Source organism: Schistocerca gregaria, chromosome 7 (genome assembly GCF_023897955.1).
Source record: "Schistocerca gregaria isolate iqSchGreg1 chromosome 7, iqSchGreg1.2, whole genome shotgun sequence".
Lineage (NCBI taxonomy): Eukaryota > Metazoa > Arthropoda > Insecta > Orthoptera > Acrididae > Schistocerca > Schistocerca gregaria.
Genome location: NC_064926.1, coordinates 12,654,702 through 12,678,347, shown reverse-complemented (window position 1 = coordinate 12,678,347; position 23,646 = coordinate 12,654,702).

The window sequence follows — 23,646 nt, the reverse complement described above, 5'->3', positions numbered from 1 at the left end:
GTGCATCGGACACTATTACTGGTCTTCCAGGGGACGATCAAAGCGTAAACTGTTTGAGACATTACTCCCATGGAGGAAAGTGCGCATGGTGACTGTTGTATTCAATCCCGATGCAATTTCTGTGTTTCATCAACAATGTGATAGTCCACACATTACAGAATGACACCAGATGTGCTTCGGAAACAACTACTGGTCTTTCAGGGAACGATCAAAGCGTAGACTGTTTGAGACGTTACTCCCATGGAGGAAAGTGCGCATGGTGACTGTTGTATTCAATCCCGATTCAATTTCTGTGTTTCATCAACACTCTGATAGTCCACACTTAACAGAATGCCTCCAGATGTGCATCGGAAACTACTACTGGTCTTCCAGGAAACGATCAAAGCGTAGAGTGTTTGAGACATTACTCCCATGGAGGAAAGTGCGCATGGTTACTGTTGTATACAATCCCGATGCTATTTCTGTGTTTCATCAACACTCTGATAGTCCACAGAATTCAGAATGCCTCCATATGTGCATCGCAAACTACTACTGGTCTTCCAGGGAACGATCAAAGCGTAGACTGTTTGAGCCATTACTCCCATGGAGGTAAGTGCGCATGGTCACTGTTGTATTAAATCCCGATGCAATTTCTGTGTTTCAACAACACTCTGATAGTCCACAGATTACAGAATGCCTCCGGATGTGCATCGGAAAATACTACTGGTCTTCCAGGGTACGATCAAAGCGTAGACCGTTTGAGACATTACTCCTATGAAGGAAAATTGCGCATGGTGACTGTTGTACTCAATCCCGATGCAATTTTTGTGTTTTATAAACACTCCGATAGTCCACAGATTACAGAATGACACCAGATGTGCATCGGAAACTACTACTGGTCTTAAACTGAACGATCCTAGCGTAGACTGTTTGAGACATTACTCCCACATTGGAAAGTGTGCATGGTGACTGTTGTATTCACTCCCGATGCAATTTCAGTGTTTCATCAACATTTTGAAGGTCCACAGGTTACAGAATGCCTCCAGATGTGCATCGGAAACGACTACTGGTCTTGCAGGGTACGATCAAAGCGTGGACTGTTTTAGACATTACTCCCATGGAGGAAAGTACGCATGGTGACTGTTGTATTCAATCCCGATGCAATTTCTGTGTTTCATCAACACTCCGATAGTCCACAGATTACAGAATGCTCACAGATGTGTATCGGAAACTACTACTGGTCTTAAGGGAACGATCAAAGCGTAGACTGTTTGAGACATTACTCCCATGGAGGTAAGTGCGCATGGTGATTGTTGTATTCAATCCCGATGCATTTTCTGTGTTTCATCAACACTTTGAAGGTCCACAGATTACAGAATGCCTCCAGATGTGCATCGGAAACTACTACTGGTCTTCCAGGAATCGATCAAAGCGTAGACTGTTTGAGACATTACTGCCATGGACGAGAGTGCGCATGGAGACTGTTATATTTAATCCCGATGCAATTTCTGTGTTTCATCAACGCTCTGATATTCCTCACATTACAGAATGCCCCAGATGTGCATCAGAAATTACTTCTGGTCTTCTAGGGAATGATTAAAGCGAAAACTGTTTGAGATATTACTCCCATGGAGGAAAGTGCGCATGGTGACTGTTGTATACAATCCCGATGCAATTTCTGTGTTTCATCAACACTCTGATAGTCCACAGAATTCAGAATGCCTGCAGATGTGCATCGGAAACTACTACTGCTCTTCCAGGGAACGATCAGAGCGTAGACTGTTTGAGACATTACTCCCATGGAGGAAAGTGCGCATGGTCACTGTTGTATTACATCCCGATGCAATTTCGGTGTTTCATCAACACTCTGATAGTCCACACATTACAGAAGGCCCCCAGTTGTGCATCGGAAACTGCTACTGGTATTGCAGGGAACGATCAAAGCGTAAACTATTTGAGACATTAGTCCCATGGAGGGAAGTGCGCATGGTGACTGTTGTATTCAATCCCGATGCAATTTCTGTGTTTAATCAACACTTTGAAGGTCACAGATTACAGAATTCCTCCAGATGTGCATCGGAAACTACTACAGGTCTTCCAGGAATCGCTCAAAGCGTTGATTGTTTGAGACATTACTCCCATGGAGGAAAGTGCGCATGGTGACTGTTGTATTCAATCCCGATGCAATTTATGTGTTTCAACAACACTCTGATATTCCACACATTACCGAATGCCCCCAGATGTTCATCGGAAACTACTACTGGTCTTCCAGGGAACGATCAAAGCGTAAACTGGTTGATAGATTACTCCCATGGAATAAAGTGCGCGTGGTGACTGTTGTATTTAATCCCGATGCAATTTCTGTGTTTCATCAACACTCTGATAGTCCACACATTACAGAAGGCCCCAAGATATGCATCGGAAACTACTACTGGTCTTGCAGGGAACGATCAAAGCGTAGACTGTTTGAGACATTACTCCCATGGATGAAAGTGCGCATGGTGACTGTTGTATTCTATCCCGATGAAATTTCTGTGTTTCATCAACATTCTGATAGTCCACAGATTACAGAATGACACCAGATGTGCATCGGAAACTACTACTGGTCTTCAAGGGAACGATCCTAGCGTAGACTGTTTGAGACATTACTCCCATATAGGAAAGTGCGCATGGTGACTGTTGTACTCATTCCCGATGCAATTTCAGTGTTTCATCAACATTTTGAAGGTCCACAGATTACAGAATGCCTCCAGATGTGCATCGAAAACTACTACTGGTTTTCCAGGAAACGATCAAAGCGTAGAGTGCTTGAGACATTACTCCAATGGAGGAAAGTGCGCATTGTGACTGTTGTATTCAATCCCGCGGGAATTTCTGTGTTTCTTCAACACATTGAAGGTCCACAGATTACAGAATGCCACCAGATGTGCATCGGAAACTACTATTGGTCTTGCAGGGAACGATCAAAGCGTAAACTGTTTGAGACATTACTCCCATGGAGGAAAGTGCGCATGGTGACTGTTGTATTCAATCCCGATGCAATTTCTGTGTTTCATCAACACTCTGATAGTCCACACATTACAGAATGACACCAGAGGTGCATCGGAAACAACTACTGGTCTTCCAGGGAACGATCAAAGCGTAGACTGAGACTTTACTCCCATGAAGGTAAGTGCGCATGGTGACTGTTGTATTCAATCCCGATGCAATTTCTGTGTTTCATCAACACTCTGATAGTCCACACATTACAGAATGCCTCCAGATGGGCATCGGTAACTACTACTGGTCTTCCAGGGAACGATCAAAGCGTAGACTGAGACTTTACTCCCATGAAGGTAAGTGCGCATGGTGACTGTTGTATTCAATCCCGATGCAATTTCTGTGTTTCATCAACACTCTGATAGTCCACACATTACAGAATGCCTCCAGATGGGCATCGGTAACTACTACTGGTCTTCCAGGGAACGATCAAAGCGTAGACTGTTTGAGACATTACTCCCATGGAGGAAAGTGCGCATGTTGACTGTTGTATTCAATCCCGATGCAATTTCTGTGTTCCAACAACACTCTGATAGTCCACAGACTACAGAATGCCTCCAGATGTGCATCGGAAACTACTACTGGTCTTCCAGGGAACGATCAAAGCGTAAACTGTTTGAGACATTACTCCCATGGAGAAAAGTGCGCATGGTGACTGTTGTATTCAATCCCGATGCAATTTCTGTGTTTCATCAACACTCTGATAGTCCACACATTACAGAAGTCCCCCTGATGTGCATCGGAAACTACTACTGGTCTTCCAGTGTACGATCAAAGCGTAAACTGTTTGAGACATTACTCCCATGGAGGAAAATGCGCATGGTGACTGTTGTATTCAATCCCGATGCAATTTCTGTGTTTCATCAACACTCTGATAGCCCACACATTAGAGAATGACACCAGAGGTGCATCGGAAACAACTACTGGTCTTCCAGGGAACGATCAAAGCGTAGACTGAGACTTTACTCCCATGAAGGAAAGTGCGCATGGTGACTGTTGTATTCAATCCCGATGCAATTTCTGTGTTTCATCAACACTCTGATAGTCCACACATTACAGAATGCCTCCAGATGTGCATCGGAAACTACTACTGGTCTTCCAGGGAACGATCAAAGCGTAAACTGTTTGAGACATTACTCCCATGGAGGAAAGCGCGCATGGTGACTGTTGTATTCAATCCCGATGCAATTTCTGTGTTTCATCAACACTCCGATAGTCCACAGATTACAGAATGCTCACAGATGTGTATCGGAAACTACTACTAGTCTTCCAGGGAACGATCAAAGCGTAGACTGTTTGAGACATTACTCCCATGGAGGTAAGTGCACATGGTGATTGTTGTATTCAATCCCGATGAATTTTCTGTGTTTCATCAAAACTTTGAAGGTCCACAGATTACAGAATGCCTCCAGATGTGCATCGGAAACTACTACTGGTCTTCCAGGAATCGATCAAAGCGTAGACTGTTTGAGACATTACTGCCATGGACGAGAGTGCGCATGGTGACTGTTATATTTAATCCCGATGCAATTTCTGTGTTTCATCAACGCTCTGATATTCCACACATTACAGAATGCCCCAGATGTGCATCAGAAATTACTACTGGTCTTCTAGGGAATGATTAAAGCGAAAACTGTTTGAGATATTACTCCCATGGAGGAAAGTGCGCATGGTGACTGTTGTATACAATCCCGATGCAATTTCTGTGTTTCATCAACACTCTGATAGTCCACAGAATTCAGAATGCCTGCAGATTTGCATCGGAAACTTCTACTGCTCTTCCAGGGAACGATCAGAGCGTAGACTGTTTGAGACATTACTCCCATGGAGGAAAGTGCACATGGTCACTGTTGTATTTAATCCCGATGCAATTTCTGTGTTTCATCAACACTCTGATAGTCCACACATTACAGAAGGCCCCCAGTTGTGCATCGGATACTGCTACTGGTATTGCAGGGAACGATCAAAGCGTAAACTATTTGAGACATTAGTCCCATGGAGGAAAGTGCGCATGGTGACTGTTGTATTCAATCCCGATGCAATTTCTGTGTTTAATCAACACTTTGAAGGTCACAGATTACAGAATTCCTCCAGATGTGCATCGGAAACTACTACAGGTCTTCCAGGAATCGCTCAAAGCGTTGATTGTTTGGGACATTACTCCCATGTAGGAAAGTGCGCATCGTGACTGTTGTATTCAATCCCGATGCAATTTATGTGTTTCAACAACACTCTGATAGTCCACACATTACCGAATGCCCCCAGATGTTCATCGGAAACTACTACTGGTCTTCCAGGGAACGATCAAAGCGTAAACTGTTTGATAGATTACTCCCATGGAATAAAGTGCGCGTGGTGACTGTTGTATTTAATCCCGATGCAATTTCTGTGTTTCATCAACACTCTGATAGTCCACACATTACAGAAGGCCCCAAGATATGCATCGGAAACTACTACTGGTCTTGCAGGGAACGATCAAAGCGTAGACTGTTTGAGACATTACTCCCATGGATGAAAGTGCGCATGGTGACTGTTGTATTCAATCCCGATGAAATTTCTGTGTTTCATCAACATTCTGATAGTCCACAGATTACAGAATGACACCAGATGTGCATCGGAAACTACTACTGGTCTTCAAGGGAACGATCCTAGCGTAGACTGTTTGAGACATTACTCCCATATAGGAAAGTGCGCATGGTGACTGTTGTATTCATTCCCGATGCAATTTCAGTGTTTCATCAACATTTTGAAGGTCCACAGATTACAGAATGCCTCCAGATGTGCATCGAAAACTACTACTGGTTTTCCAGGAAACGATCAAAGCGTAGAGTGCTTGAGACATTACTCCAATGGAGGAAAGTGCGCATTGTGACTGTTGTATTCAATCCCGCGGGAATTTCTGTGTTTCTTCAACACATTGAAGGTCCACAGATTACAGAATGCCACCAGATGTGCATCGGAAACTACTATTGGTCTTGCAGGGAACGATCAAAGCGTAAACTGTTTGAGACATTACTCCCATGGAGGAAAGTGCGCATGGTGACTGTTGTATTCAATCCCGATGCAATTTCTGTGTTTCATCAACACTCTGATAGTCCACACATTACAGAATGACACCAGAGGTGCATCGGAAACAACTACTGGTCTTCCAGGGAACGATCAAAGCGTAGACTGAGACTTTACTCCCATGAAGGAAAGTGCGCATGGTGACTGTTGTATTCAATCCCGATGCAATTTCTGTGTTTCATCAACACTCTGATAGTCCACACATTACAGAATGCCTCCAGATGGGCATCGGTAACTACTACTGGTCTTCCAGGGAACGATCAAAGCGTGGACTGTTTGAGACATTACTCCCATGGAGTAAAGTGCGCATGTTGACTGTTGTATTCAATCCCGATGCAATTTCTGTGTTCCAACAACACTCTGATAGTCCACAGACTACAGAATGCCTCCAGATGTGCATCGGAAACTACTACTGGTCTTCCAGGGAACGATCAAAGCGTAAACTGTTTGAGACATTACTCCCATGGAGAAAAGTGCGCATGGTGACTGTTGTATTCAATCCCGATGCAATTTCTGTGTTTCATCAACACTCTGATAGTCCACACATTACAGAAGTCCCCCTGATGTGCATCGGAAACTACTACTGGTCTTCCAGTGTACGATCAAAGCGTAAACTGTTTGAGACATTACTCCCATGGAGGAAAATGCGCATGGTGACTGTTGTATTCAATCCCGATGCAATTTCTGTGTTTCATCAACACTCTGATAGCCCACACATTACAGAATGACACCAGAGGTGCATCGGAAACAACTACTGGTCTTCCAGGGAACGATCAAAGCGTAGACTGAGACTTTACTCCCATGAAGGAAAGTGCGCATGGTGACTGTTGTATTCAATCCCGATGTAATTTCTGTGTTTCATCAACACTCTGATAGTCCACACATTACAGAATGCCTCCAGATGGGCATCGGTAACTACTACTGGTCTTCCAGGGAACGATCAAAGCGTAGACTGTTTGAGACATTACTCCCATGGAGGAAAGTGCGCATGTTGACTGTTGTATTCAATCCCGATGCAATTTCTGTGTTCCAACAACACTCTGATAGTCCACAGACTACAGAATGCCTCCAGATGTGCATCGGAAACTACTACTGGTCTTCCAGGGAACGATCAAAGCGTAAACTGTTTGAGACATTACTCCCATGGAGAAAAGTGCGCATGGTGACTGTTGTATTCAATCCCGATGCAATTTCTGTGTTTCATCAACACTCTGATAGTCCACACATAACAGAAGTCCCCCTGATGTGCATCGGAAACTACTACTGGTCTTCCAGTGTACGATCAAAGCGTAAACTGTTTGAGACATTACTCCCATGGAGGAAAATGCGCATGGTGACTGTTGTATTCAATCCCGATGCAATTTCTGTGTTTCATCAACACTCTGATAGTCCACACATTACAGAATGACACCAGAGGTGCATCGGAAACAACTACTGGTCTCCCAGGGAACGATCAAAGCGTAGACTGAGACTTTACTCCCATGAAGGAAAGTGCGCATGGTGACTGTTGTATTCAATCCCGATGCAATTTCTGTGTTTCATCAACACTCTGATAGTCCACACATTACAGAATGCCTCCAGATGTGCATCGGAAACTACTACTGGTCTTCCAGGGAACGATCAAAGCGTAAACTGTTTGAGACATTACTCCCATGGAGGAAAGTGCGCATGGTGACTGTTGTATTCAATCGCGATGCAATTTCTATGTTTCATCAACACTCTGATAGACCACAGATTTCAGAATGCTCCCAGATGTATATCGGAAACTACTTCTGGCCTTAAGGGAACGATCAAAGCGTAGGCTGTTTGAGACATTACTCCCATGGAGGAAAGTGCGCATGGTGACTGTTGTATTCAATCCCGATGCAATTTCTGTGTTTCATCAACACTCTGATAGTCCACACATTACAGAATGCCTCCAGATGGGCATCGGTAACTACTACTGGTCTTCCAGGGAACGATCAAAGCGTAGACTGTTTGAGACATTACTCCCATGGAGGAAAGTGCGCATGTTGACTGTTGTATTCAATCCCGATGCAATTTCTGTGTTCCAACAACACTCTGATAGTCCACAGACTACAGAATGCCTCCAGATGTGCATCGGAAACTACTACTGGTCTTCCAGGGAACGATCAAAGCGTAAACTGTTTGAGACATTACTCCCATGGAGAAAAGTGCGCATGGTGACTGTTGTATTCAATCCCGATGCAATTTCTGTGTTTCATCAACACTCTGATAGTCCACACATTACAGAAGTCCCCCTGATGTGCATCGGAAACTAATACTGGTCTTCCAGTGTACGATCAAAGCGTAAACTGTTTGAGACATTACTCCCATGGAGGAAAATGCGCATGGTGACTGTTGTATTCAATCCTGATGCAATTTCTGTGTTTCATCAACACTCTGATAGTCCACACATTACAGAATGACACCAGAGGTGCATCGGAAACAACTACTGGTCTTCCAGGGAACGATCAAAGTGTAGATTGTTTGAGACAATACTCCCATGAAGGAAAGTGCGCATGGTGACTGTTGTATTCAATCCCGATGAAATTTCTGTGTTTCATCAATATTCTGATAGTCCACAGATTACAGAATGACACCAGATGTGCATCGGAAACTACTACTGGTCTTCAAGGGAACGATCCTAGCGAAGACTGTTTGAGACATTACTCCCATATAGGAAAGTGCGCATGGTGACTGTTGTATTCATTCCCGATGCAATTTCAGTGTTTCATCAACATTTTGAAGGTTCACAGATTACAGAATGCCTCCAGATGTGCATCGAGAACTACTACTGGTTTTCCAGGAAACGAACAAAGCGTAGAGTGCTTGAGACATTACTCCAATGGAGGAAAGTGCGCATTGTGGCTGTTGTATTCAATCCCGCGGGAATTTCTGTGTTTCTTCAACACATTGAAGGTCCACAGATTACAGAATGCCACCAGATGTGCATCGGAAACTACTATTGGTCTTGCAGGGAACGATCAAAGCGTAAACTGTTTGAGACATTACTCCCATGAAGGAAAGTGTGCATGGTGACTGTTGTATTCAATCCCGATGCAATTTCTGTGTTTCATCAACACTCTGATAGTCCACACATTATAGAATGACACCAGAGGTGCATCGGAAACAACTACTGGTCTTCCAGGGAACGATCAAAGCGTAGACTGAGACTTTACTCCCATGAAGGAAAGTGCGCATGGTGACTGTTGTATTCAATCCCGATGCAATTTCTGTGTTTCATCAACACTCTGATAGTCCACACATTACAGAATGCCTCCAGATGGTCATCGGTAACTACTACTGGTCTTCCAGGGAACGATCAAAGCGTAGACTGTTTGAGACATTACTCTCATGGAGGAAAGTGCACATGGTGACTGTTGTATTCAATCCCGATGCAATTTCTGTGTTTCATCAACACTCTGATAGTCCACAGATTACAGAATGACACCAGATGTGCATCGGAAACTATTACTGGTCTTACAGGGAACGATCAAAGCGTAAACTGTTTGAGACATTACTCCCATGGAGAAAAGTGCGCATGGTGACTGTTGTATTCAATCCCGATGCAATTTCTGTGTTTCATCAACACTCTGATAGTCCACACATTACAGAAGTCCCCCTGATGTGCATCGGAAACTACTACTGGTCTTCCAGTGTACGATCAAAGCGTAAACTGTTTGAGACATTACTCCCATGGAGGAAAATGCGCATGGTGACTGTTGTATTCAATCCCGATGCAATTTCTGTGTTTCATCAACACTCTGATAGTCCACACATTACAGAATGACACCAGAGGTGCATCGGAAACAACTACTGGTCTTCCAGGGAACGATCAAAGCGTAGACTGAGACTTTACTCCCATGAAGGAAAGTGCGCATGGTGACTGTTGTATTCAATCCCGATGCAATTTCTGTGTTTCATCAACACTCTGATAGTCCACACATTACAGAATGCCTCCAGATGTGCATCGGAAACTACTACTGGTCTTCCAGGGAACGATCAAAGCGTAAACTGTTTGAGACATTACTCCCATGGAGGAAAGTGCGCATGGTGACTGTTGTATTCAATCGCGATGCAATTTCTATGTTTCATCAACACTCTGATAGACCACAGATTTCAGAATGCTCCCAGATGTATATCGGAAACTACTACTGGCCTTAAGGGAACGATCAAAGCGTAGGCTGTTTGAGACATTACTCCCATGGAGGAAAGTGCGCATGGTGACTGTTGTATTCAATCCCGATGCAATTTCTGTGTTTCATCAACACTCTGATAGTCCACAGATTACAGAATGACACCAGATGTGCATCGGAAACTACTACTGGTCTTACAGGGAACGATCCTAGCGTAGACAGTTTGAGACATTAGTCCCATGGAGGAAAATGCGCATGATGACCCTTGTATTCAATCCGGAGGCAATTTCTCTGTTTCAACAACACTCTGATAGTCCACACATTACAGAATGCCCCCGATGTTCATCGGAAACTACTACTGGTCTTCCAGGGACCGATCAAAGCGTAAACTGTTTGAGACATTACTCCAATGGAGGAAAATGCGCATGGTGACTGTTGTATTCAATCCCGGTGCAATTTCTGTGTTTCATCAACACTCTTATAGTCCACACATTACAGAATGACACAAGATGTGCATCGGAAACAACTACTGGTCTTCCAGGGAACGATCAAAGCGTAGACTGTTTGAGACGTTACTGCCACGAAGGAAAGTGCGCATGGTGACTGTTGTATTCAATCCCGATGCAATTTCTGTGTTTCATCAACACTCTGATAGTCCACAGATTACAGAATGCCTCCAGATGTGCATCGGAAACTACTACTGGTCTTCCAGGGAACGATCAAAGCGTAAACTGTTTGAGACATTACTCCCATGGAGGAAAGTGTGCATGGTGACTGTTGTATTCAATCCCGATGCAATTTCTGTGTTTCATCAACACTCTGATAGTCCACAGATTAGAGAATGCTCCCAGATGTGTATCGGAAACTACTACTGGTCTCCCAGGGAACGATCAAAGCGTAAACTGTTTGAGACATTACTTCCGTGGTGGAAGATGCGCATAGTGACTGTTGTATTCAATCCCGATGCAATTTCTGTGTTTCATCAACACTCTGATAGTCCACAGGCTACAGAATGGCACCAGATGTGCAACGGAAGCTACTACTTGTCTTACAGAGAACGATCAAAGCGTATACTGTTTGAGACATTACTCCCATGGAGGAAAGTGCGCATGGTGACTGTTGTATTCATTCCCGATGCAATTTCTGTGTTTCATCAACACTTTGAAGGTCCACAGATTACAGAATGCCCCCAGATGTGCATCGGAAACTACTACTGTTCTTCCAGGGAACGATCAAAGCGTAACCTGTTTGAGACATTACTCCCATGGAGGGAAGCGCGCATGGTGATTGTTGTATTTAATCCAAATGCAATTTCTGTGTTTCATCAACGCTCTGATATTCCACACATTACAGAATGCCCCAGATGTGCATCGGAAACTACTACTGGTCTTCTAGGGAACGATCAAAGCGTAAATTGTTTGAGACATTACTCCCATGGAGGAAAGTGCGCATGGTGACAGTTGTATACAATCCCGATGTAATTTCTGTGCTTCATCAACACTCTGATAGTCTACAGAATTCGGAATGCCTCCAGATGTGCATCGGAAACTACTACTGGTCTTCCAGGGAACGATCAAAGAATAGACTGTTTGAGACATTACTCCCATGAAGGAAAATTGCGCATGGTGACTGTTGTATTCAATCCCGATGCAATTTCTGTGTTTCATCAACACTCTGATAGTCCACACATTACAGAATGCCCCCAGATGTGCAACGGAAAGTACTACTGGTCTTGCACTGATCGATCAAAGCGTAAACTGTTTGAGACATTAGTCCCATGGAGGAAAGTGCGCATGGTGACTGTTGTATTCAATCCCGATGCAATTTCTGTGTTTAATGAACACTTTGAAGGTCCACAGATTACAGAATGCCTCCAGATGTGCATCGGAAACCACTACTGGTCTTCCAGGAATCGATCAAAGCGTAGACTGTTTGAGACATTACTCCCATGGAGGAAAGTGCGCATGGTGACTGTTGTATTCAATCCCGATGCAATGTCTGTGTTTCATCAACACTCTGATAGTCCACACATTACAGAAGGCCCCCCTGATGTGCATCAGAAACTACTACTGGTCTTCCAGGGAACGATCAAAGAGTAAACTGTTTGAGACATTACTCCCATGGAGGCAAGTGCGCATGGTGACTGTTGTATTCAATCCCGATGCAATTTCTGTGTTTCATCAACACTCTGATTGTCCACACATTACAGAATGACACCAGATGTGCATCGGAAACAACTACTGGTCTTCCAGGGAACGATCAAAGCGTAGACTGTTTGAGACGTTACTCCCATGAAGGAAAGTGCGCATGGTGACAGTTGTATTCAATGCCGATGCAATTTCAGTGTTTCATCAACATTTTGAAGGTCCACAGATTACAGAATGCCTCCAGATGTGCATCGGAAACTACTACTGGTCTTCCAGGAAACGATCAAAGCGTAGAGTGCTTGAGACATTACTCCAATGGAGGAAAGTGCGCATGGTGACTGTTGTATTCAATCCCGCGGGAATTTCTGTGTTTCATCAACACTTTGAATTTCCACAGATTACAGATGCCTCCAGATGTGCATCGGAAACTACTACCTGTCTTGCAGGGTTCGATCAAAGCGTTTACTGTTTAAGACATTACTCCCATGGAGGAAAGTACGCATGGTGACTGTTGTATTCAATGCCGATGCAATTTCAGTGTTTCATCAACATTTTGAAGGTCCACAGATTACAGAATGCCTCCAGATGTGCATCGGAAACTACTACTGGTCTTCCAATAAACGATCAAATCGTAGAGTGTTTGAGACATTACTCCCATGGAGGAAAGTGCGCATGGTGACTGTTGTATTCAATCCCGCGGCAATTTCTGTGTTTCATCAACACAGTGAAGGTCCACTGATTACAGAATGCCTCCACATGTGCATCGGAAACTACTACTGGTCTTCCAGCGAACGATCAAAGCGTAGACTGTTTGAGACATTACTCCCATGGTGGAAAGTGCGCATGGTGCCTGTTGTGTTCAATCCCGATGAGATTTTGTGTTTCACCAACCCTCTGATAGTCAAAACATTACAGAATGCCCCCATGTGTGCATAGGAAACCACTACTGGTCTTCCAGGGAACGATCAATGCGTAACCTGTTTGAGACATTACTCTCATGGAGGAAAGTGCACATGGTGACTGTTGTATTCAATCCCGATCCAATTTCTGTGTTTCAACAACACTCTGATAGTCCACAGATTACAGAATGCCCCCAGATGTGCATCGGAAGCTACTACTGGTCTTGCAGGGAACGATCAAAGCGTAGACTGTTTGAGACAATACTCCCATGGTTTAAAGTGCGCATGGTGCCTGTTGTCTTCAATCCCGATGAAATTTCTGTGTTTCATCAACCCTCTGATAGTCAAAACATTACAGAATGCCCCCAGATGTGCATCGGAAACTACTACTTGTCTTCGAGAGAACGATCAAAGTGTAGATTGTTTGAGACAATACTCCCATGAAGGAAAGTGCGCATGGTGACTGTTGTATTCATTCTCGATGCAATTTCTGTGTTTCATCAACACTTTGAAGGTCCACAGATTACCGAATGCCTCCAGATGTGCATCGGAAACTACTACTGGTCTCCCAGGGAACGATCAAAGCGTAAACTGTTTGAGACATTACTCCCATGGAGGAAAGTGCGCATGGTCACTGATGTATTAAATCCCGATGCAATTTCTGTGTTTCAACAACACTCTGATAGTCCACAGATTACAGAATGCCTCCAGATGTGCATCGGAAACTACTACTGGTCTTCCAGGGAACGATCAAAGCGTAGACTGTTTGAGACATTACTCCCATGAAGGAAAATTGCGCATGGTGACTGTTGTATTAAATCCCGATTCAATTTCTGTGTTTCATCAACACTCTGATAGTCCACACTTCACAGAAGGCCCCAAGATGTGCATCGGAAACTACTACTGGTCTTCCAGGAAACGATCAAAGCGTAGAGCGTTTGAGACATTACTCCCATGGAGGAAAGTGCGCATGGTGACTGTTGTATTCAATCCCGCGGCAATTTCTGTGTTTCATCAACACATTGAAGGTCCACTGATTACAGAATGCCCCCAGATGTGCATCGGAAGCTACTACTGGTCTTGCAGGGAACGATCAAAGCGTAGACTGTTTGAGACAATACTCCCATGGTTTAAAGTGCGCATGGTGCCTGTTGTCTTCAATCCCGATGAAATTTCTGTGTTTCATCAACCCTCTGATAGTCAAAACATTACAGAATGCCCCCAGATGTGCATCGGAAACTACTACTTGTCTTCGAGAGAACGATCAAAGTGTAGATTGTTTGAGACAATACTCCCATGAAGGAAAGTGCGCATGGTGACTGTTGTATTCATTCTCGATGCAATTTCTGTGTTTCATCAACACTTTGAAGGTCCACAGATTACCTAATGCCTCCAGATGTGCATCGGAAACTACTACTGGTCTCCCAGGGAACGATCAAAGCGTAAACTGTTTGAGACATTACTCCCATGGAGGAAAGTGCGCATGGTGACTGTTGTATTCAATCCAGATGCAATTTATGTGTTTCATCAACACTCTGTTAGTCCACACATTACAGAATGCCCCCAGATGTGCATCGGAAACTACTACTGGTCTTTGAGGGAACGATCAAAGCGTAAACTGTTTGAGACATTACTCCCATGGAGGAAAGTGCGCATGGTGACTGTTGTATTTAATCCCAATGCAATTTCTGTGTTTCATCAACGCTCTGATATTCCACACATTACAGAATGCCCCCAGATGTGCATCGGGAACTACTACTGGTCTTCCAAGGAACGATCAAAGCGTAGACTGATTGAGACATTTCTTCCAAGGAGGAAAGTGCGCATGGTGACTGTTGTATTCAATCCCGATGCAATTTCTGTGTTTCATCAAAACTCTGATAGTCCACAGATTACAGAATGACACCAGATGTGCATCGGAAACTACTACTTGTCATCCAGGGAACGATCAAAAGCGTTGACTGTTTGAGACATTACTCCCTTGGAGGAAAGTGCGCATGGTGACTGTTGTATTCATTCAAGATGCATTTTCAATGTTTCATCAACACTTTGAAGGTCCACAGATTACAGAATGCCTCCAGATGCGCATGGGAAACTACTATGGGTCTTCGATGAAACGATCAAAGCGTAGAGTGTTTGAGACATTACTCCCATGTAGGAAAGTGCGCATGGTGACTGTTGTATTCAATCCTGATGCAGTTTCTGTGTTTCATCAACACCTTGAAGGTCCACAGATTACAGAATGCCTCCAGATGTGCCTCGGAAACTACTACTGGTCTTGCAGGGAACGATCAAATCGTAGACTGTTTGAGACATTACTCCCATGGAGGAAAGGGCGCATGGTGCTTTTTGTGTTCAATCCCCATGAAATTTCTGTGTTTCATCAACACTCTGATAGTCCACACATTACAGAATGCCTCCAGATGTGCATCGGAAACTACTACTGGTCCTCCAGGGAACGATCAAAGCGTAAACAGTTTTAGACATTACTCCCATGGAAGAAAGTGCGCATGGTGACATTTGTATTTAATCCCGATGCAATTTCTGTGTTTCATCAACACTCTGATAGTCCAAAGATTTCAGAATGCCTCCAGGTGTGCATCGGAAACTACTACTGGTCTTCCAGGGAACGATCAAAGCGTAGACTGTTTGAGATATTACTCCAATGGAGGAAAGTGCGCATGGTGACTGTTGTATTCAATCCCGATGCAGATTCTGTGTTTCATAAACACTTTGTTAGTCCACACATTACAGAATGCCATCAGATGTGCATCGGAAACTACTACTGGTCTTCCAGGGAACGATCAAAGCGTAAACTGTTTGAGACATTAGTCCCATGGAGGAAAGTGCGAATGGTGACTGTTGTATTCAATCCGGATGCAATTTCTTTGTTTAATCAACACTTTGAAGGTCCACATATTACAGAATGCCTCCAGATGTGCATCGGAAGATACTACTGGTCTTCCAGGAAACGATCAAATCGTAGAGTGCTTCAGAAATTACTCCAATGGTGGAAAGTGCGCATGGTGACTGTTGTATTCAATCCCGCGGGAGTATCTTTGTTTCATCAACACTTTGAAGGTCCACAGATTACAGAATGCCTCCAGATGTGCATCGGAAACTACTACTGGTCTTGCAGGGTACGATCAAAGCGTAAACTGTTTGAGACATTACTCCCATGGAGGAAAGTACGCATGGTGACTGTTGTATTCAATCCCGATGCAATTTCTGTGTTTCATCAACACTCTGTTAGTCCACACATTACAGAATGCCCCCAGATGTGCATCGGAAACTACTACTGGTCTTCGAGGTAACGATCAAAGCGTAAACTGATTGAGACATTACTCCCATGGATGAAAGTGCGCATGGTGACTGTTGTATTTAATCCCGATGCAATTTCAGTGTTTCATCAACGCTCTGATACTCCACACATTACAGAATGACCCCAGATGTGCATCGGAAACTACTACTGTTCTTCCAGGGAACGATCAAAGCGTAAACTGTTTGAGACATAACTCCCATGGAGGAAAGTACGCATTGTGACTGTTGTGTACAATACCGATGCTATATCTGTGTTTCATCAACACTCTGATAGTCCACAGATTTCAGAATGCCTCCAGATAGGCATCGGAAACTATTACTGCTCTTCCAGGGAACGATCAAATCGTAGACTGTTGAGACATTACTCCCATGGAGGAAAGTTCGCATGGTGACTGTTGTATTCAATCCCGATGCAATTTCTGTGTTTCATCAACACTCTGATAGTCCACAGATTACAGAATGACCCCAGATGTGCATCGGAAACTACTACTGGTCCTCCAGGGAACGATCAAAGCGTAAACTGTTTGAGACATTACTCCCATGAAAGAAAGTGCGCATGGTGACTTTTGTATTTAATCCCGATGCAATTTCTGTGTTTCATCAACACTCTGATAGTCCAAAGATTTCAGAATGCCTCCAGATGTGCATCGGAAACTACTACTGGTCTTGCAGGGTACGATCAAAGCGTGGACTGTTTAAGACATTACCCCCATGGACTAAAGTACGCATGGTGACTGTTGTATTCAATCCCGATGCAATTTCTGTGTTTCATCAACACTCTGATAGTCCACACATTACAGAATGCCTCCAGATGTGCATCGGAGACTACTACTGGTCTTCCAGGGAACGATCAAAGCGTAAACTGTTTGAGACATTACTCCCATGGAGGAAAGTGCGCATGGTGACTGTTGTATTCAATCCCGATGCAATTTCTGTGTTTCATCAACACTCTGATAGTCCACAGATTACAGAATGCTCCCAAGTGTGTATCGGAAACTACTACTGGTCTCCCAGGGAACGATCAAAGCGTAAACTGTTTGAGACATTACTCCCGTGGAGGAAGGTGCGCATAGTGACTGTTGTATTCAATCCCGATGCAATTTCTATGTTTCATCAACACTCTGATAGTCCACAGATTACAGAATGGCACCAGATGTGCATCGGAAACTACTACTAGTCTTCGAGAGAACGATCAAAGCGTAGATTGTTTGAGATATTACTCCCATGGAGGAAAGTGCGCATGGTGACGGTTTTATTCATTCAAGATGCAATTTCAGTGTTTCATCAACACTTTGAAGGTCCACAGATTACAGAATGCCTCCAGATGCGCATACGAAACTACTACTGGTCTTCCATGAAACGATTAAAGCGTAGAGTGTTTGAGACATTACTCCCATGGACAAAAGTCGCATGGTGACTGTTATATTCAATCCCGATGCTATTACTTGTGTTTCATCAACACTTTGAAGGTCCACACATTACAGAATGCCCCCAGATGTGCATCGGAAACTACTACTGTTCTTCCAGGGAACGATCAAAGCGTAAACTGTTTGAGACATAACTCCCATTGAGGAAAGTACGCATGGTGACTGTTGTGTACAATACCTATGCTATATCTCTGTTTCATCAACACTCTGATAGTCCACAGATTTCAGAATGCCTCCAGATAGGCATCGGAAACTATTACTGCTCTTCCAGGGAACGATCAAATCGTAGACTGTGGTGAGACATTACTCCCATGGAGGAAAGTGCGCATGGTGACTGTTGTATTCAATCCCGATGCAATTTCTGTGTTTCATCAACACTCTGATAGTCCACAGATTACAGAGTGACCCCAGATGTGCATCGGAAACTACTACTTGTCTTCCAGGGAACGATCAAAGCGTTGACTGTTTGAGACATTACTCCCATGGAGGAAAGTACGCATGGTGACTGTTGTATTCAATCCCGATGCAATTTCTGTGTTTCATCAACACTCTGATAGTCCACACATTACAGAATGCCTCCAGATGTGCATCGGAGACTACTACTTTTGTTCCAGGGAACGATCAAAGCGTAAACTGTTTGAGACATTACTCCCATGGAGGAAAGTTCGCATGGTGGCTGTTGTATTCAATCCCGATGCAATTTCTGTGTTTCATCAACACTGATAGTCCACAGATTACAGAATGCTTCCAAGTGTGTATCGGAAACTACTACTGGTCTCCCAGGGAACGATCAAAGCGTAAACTGTTTGAGACATTACTCCCGTGGAGGAAGGTGCGCATAGTGGCTGTTGTATTCAATCCCGATGCAATTTCTGTGTTTCATCAACACTCTGATAGTCCACAGATTACAGAATGGCACCAGATGTGCATCGGAAACTACTACTAGTCTTCGAGAGAACGATCAAAGCGTAGATTGTTTGAGACATTACTCCCATGGAGGAAAGTGCGCATGGTGACTGTTGTATTTATTCTCGATGCAATTTCTGTGATTCATCAACACTTTGAAGGTCCACAGATTACAGAATGCCTCCAGATGTACATCGGAAACTACTACTGGTCTTCCAGGAAGCGATCAAAGCGTAGAGTGTTTGAGACATTACTCCCATGGAGGAAAGTGCGCATGGTTACTGTTGTATTCAATCCCGCGCAATTTCTGTGTTTCATCAACGCATTGAAGGTCCACTGATTACAGAATGCCTCCAGATGTGCATCAGAAACTACTACTGGTCTTGCAGGGAACGATCAAAGCGTAGACTGTTTGAGACATTACTCCCATGGTGGAAAGTGCGCATGGTGCCAGTTGTGTACAATCCCGAAGAGATTATGTGTTCCATCAACCCTCTGATAGTCAAAACATTACAGAATGCCCCCAGATGTGCATCGGAAACCACTACTTGTCTTCCAGGGAACGATCAAAGCGTAACCTGTTTGAGGCGTTACTCCCATGGAGGAAAGCGCGCATGGTCACTGATGTATTAAATCCCGATGCAATTTCTGTGTTTCAACAACACTCTGATAGTCCACAGATTACAGAATGCCTCCAGATGTGCATCGGAAACTACTACTGGTCTTCCAGGGAACGATCACAGCGTAAACTGTTTGAGACATTAGTACCATGGAGGAAAGTGCGCATGGTGACTGTTGTATTCAATCCCGATGTAATTTCTGTGTTTAATCAACACTTTGAAGGTCCACAGATTACAGAATGCCTCCAGATGTGCATCGGAAACTACTACTGGTCTTCCAGGAATCGATCAAAGCGTAGACTGTTTGAGACATTACTCCAATGGAGGAAAGTGCGCATGGTGGCTGTTGTATTCAATCCCGATGCAATTTATGTGTTCCAACAACACTCTGATAGTCCACACATTACTGAATGCCCCCAGATGTTCATCGGAAACTAATACTGGTCTTCCAGGGAACGATCAAAGCATAAACTGTTTGATAGACTACTCCCATGGAGGAAAGTGCACATGGTGACTCTTGTATTCAATCCCGATGCAATTTCTGTGTTTCATCAACACTCTGATAGTCCACACTTCACAGAAGGCCCCAAGATGTGTATCGGAAACTACTACTGGTCTTCCAGGGAACGATCCTAGCGTAGACTGTTTTGGACATTACTCCCATATAGGAAAGTGCGCATGGTGACTGTTGTATTCATTCCCGATGCAATTTCAGTGATTCATCAACATTTTGAAGGTCCACAGAATACAGAATGCCTCCAGATGTGCATAGGAAACTATTACTGGTCTTCCAGGAAACGATCAAAGCGTAGAGTGCTTGAGACATTACTCCAATGGAGGAAAGTGCGCATGGTGACAGTTGTATTCAATCCCGCGGGAATTTCTGTGTTTCATCCACACTTTGAAGGTCCACAGATTACAGAATGCCTCCAGATGTGCATCGGAAACTACTACTGGTCTTGCAGGGTACGATCAAAGCGTAGACTGCTTGAGACATTACTCCCATGGAGGAAAGTGCGCATGGTGACTGTTGTATTCAATTAAGATGCAATTTATGTGTTTCATCAACACTCTGTTAGTCCACACATTACAGAATGCTCCCAGATGTGCATCGGAAACTACTACTGGTCTTCGAGGGAACGATCAAAGCGTAAACTGTTTGAGACATTACTCCCATGGAGGAAAGTGCGCATGGTGACTGTTGTATTTATTCCCAATGCAATTTCTGTGTTTCATCAACGCTCTGATATTCCAACATTACAGAATGCCCCCAGAAGTGCATCGGAAACTACTACTGGTCTTCCAGGGAACGATCAAAGCGTAAACTGTTTGAGACATTACTCCCATGGAGGAAAGTGCGCATGGTGACTGTTGTATACAATCCCGATGCAATTTCTGTGTTTCATCAACACTCTGATAGTCCACAGGTTTCAGAATGCCTCCAGATGTGCATCGGAAACTACTACTGGTCTTCCAGGGAACCATCAAAGCGTAGACTGATTGAGACATTTCTCCCAAGGAGGAAAGTGCGCATGGTGAATGTTGTATTCAATCCCGATGCAATATCTGTGTTTCATCAAAACTCTGATAGTTCACAGATTACAGAATGACACCAGATGTGCATCGGGAACTACTACTGGTCTTCGAGGGAACGATCAAAGCGTAAACTGTTTGAGACATTACTCCCATGGAGGAAAGTGCGCATGGTGACTGTTGTATTTAATCCCAATGCAATTTCTGTGTTTCATCAACGCTCTGATACTCCACACATTACAGAATGCCCCCAGATGTGCATCGGAAACTACTACTTGTCTTCCAGGGAACGATCAAAAGCGTTGACTGTTTGAGACATTACTCCCTAGGAGGAAAGTGCGCATGGTGACTGTTGTATTCATTCAAGATGCAATTTCAGTGTTTCATCAACACTTTGAAGGTCCACAGATTACAGAATGCCTCCAGATGCGCATACGAAGCTACTACTGGTCTTGCAGGGTACGATCAAAGCGTAAACTGTTTGAGACATTACTCCCATGGAGGAAAGTGCGCATGGTGACTGTTGTATTCAATCCCGATGCAATTTCTGTGTTTCATCAACACTCTGTTAGTCCACACATAACAGAATGCCCCCAGATGTGCATCGGAAGCTACTACTGGTCTTCGAGGTAACGATCAAATCGTAAACTGTTTGAGACATTACTCCCATGGATGAAAGTGCGCATGGTGACTGTTGTATTTAATCCCGATGCAATTTCTGTGTTTCAGCATCGCTCTGATACTCCACACATTACAGAATGCCCCCAGATGTGCATCGTAAACTACTACTGTTCTTCCAGGGAACGATCAAAGCGTAAACTGTTTGAGACATAACTCCCATTGAGGAAAGTACGCATGGTGACTGTTGTGTACAATACCGATGCTATATCTCTGTTTCATCAACACTCTGATAGTCCACAGATTTCAGAATGCCTCCAGATAGGCATCGGAATCTATTACTGCTCTTCCAGGGAACGATCAAATCGTAGACTCTTTGAGACATTACTCCCATGGAGGAAATTGCGCATGGTGACTGTTGTATTCAATCCCGATGCAATTTCTGTGTTTCATCAACACTCTGATAGTCCACAGATTACAGAGTGACCCCAGATGTGCATCGGAAACTACTACTTGTATTCCAGGGAACGTTCAAAGCGTTGACTGTTTGAGACATTACTCCCACGGAGGAAAGTGCGCATGGTGACTGTTGTATTCATTCCCGATGCAATTTCTGTGTTTCATCAACACTTTGAAGGTCCACAGATAACAGAATGCCTCCAGATGCGCATGGGAAACTACTACTGGTCTTCCATGAAACGATCAAAGCGTAGAGTGTTTGAGACATCACTCCCATGAAGGAAAGTGCGCATGGTGACTGTTGTATACTATCCCGAAGCAATTTCTGTGTTTCATGAACACTCTGATAGTCCACAGATTTCAGAATGCCTCCAGATGTGCATCGGAAACCACTACTGGTCCTCCAGGGAACGATCATAGCGTAGACTGTTTGAGTCATTACTCCAATGGAGGAAAGTGCGCATCTTGACTGTTGTATTCAATCCTGAGGGAATTTCTGTGTTTCATCAACACTCTGATAGTCCACAGATTACAGAATGCCTCCAGATGTGCATCGGAAACTACTACTGGTCTTGCAGGGTTCGATCGAAGCGTAGGCTGTTTGAGACATTACTCCCATGGAGGAAAATTGCGCATGGTGACTGTTGTATTCAATCCCGATGCAATTTCTGTGTTTCATCAACACTTTGAAGGTCCACAGATTGCAGAATGCCTCCAGATGTGCATCGGAAACTACTACTGGTCTTCCAGGAATCTATTAAACCGTAGACTGTTTGAGACATTACTCAAATGGAGGAAAGTGCGCATGGTGACTGTTGTATTCAATCCCGATGCAATTTCTGTGTTTCATCAACACTCTGATGGTCCACACATTACAGAGGGCCCCAAGATGTACATCGGAACCTACTACTGGTCTTGCAGGGAAAGATTTAAGCGTTGACTGTTTGAGACATTACTCCCTAGGAGGAAAGTGCGCATGGTGACTATTGTATTCATTCAAGATGCATTTTCAGTGTTTCATCAACACTTTGAAGGTCCACAGATTACAGAATGCCTCCAGATGCGCATGGGAAACTACTACTGGTCTTTCATGAAACGATCAAAGCGTAGAGTGTTTGAGACATTACTCCCATGGAGGAAAGTGATCATGGTGACTGTTGTATTCAATCCCGCGGCAATTTCTTGTGTTTCATCAACACTTTGAAGGTCCACAGATTACAGAATGCCTCCAGATGTGCCTCGGAAAGTACTACTGGTCTTGTAGGGAACGATCAAAGCGTAGACTCTTTGAGACATTACACCCATGGAGGAAAGGGCGCATGGTGCCTGTTGTGTTCAATCCCCATGAAATTTCTGTGTTTCATCAACACTCTGATAGTCCACACATTACAGAATGCCTCCAGATGTGCATCGGAAACTACTACTGCTCCTCCAGGGAACGATCAAAGCGTAGACTGTTTCAGACATTACTCCAATGGAGGAAAGTGCGCATG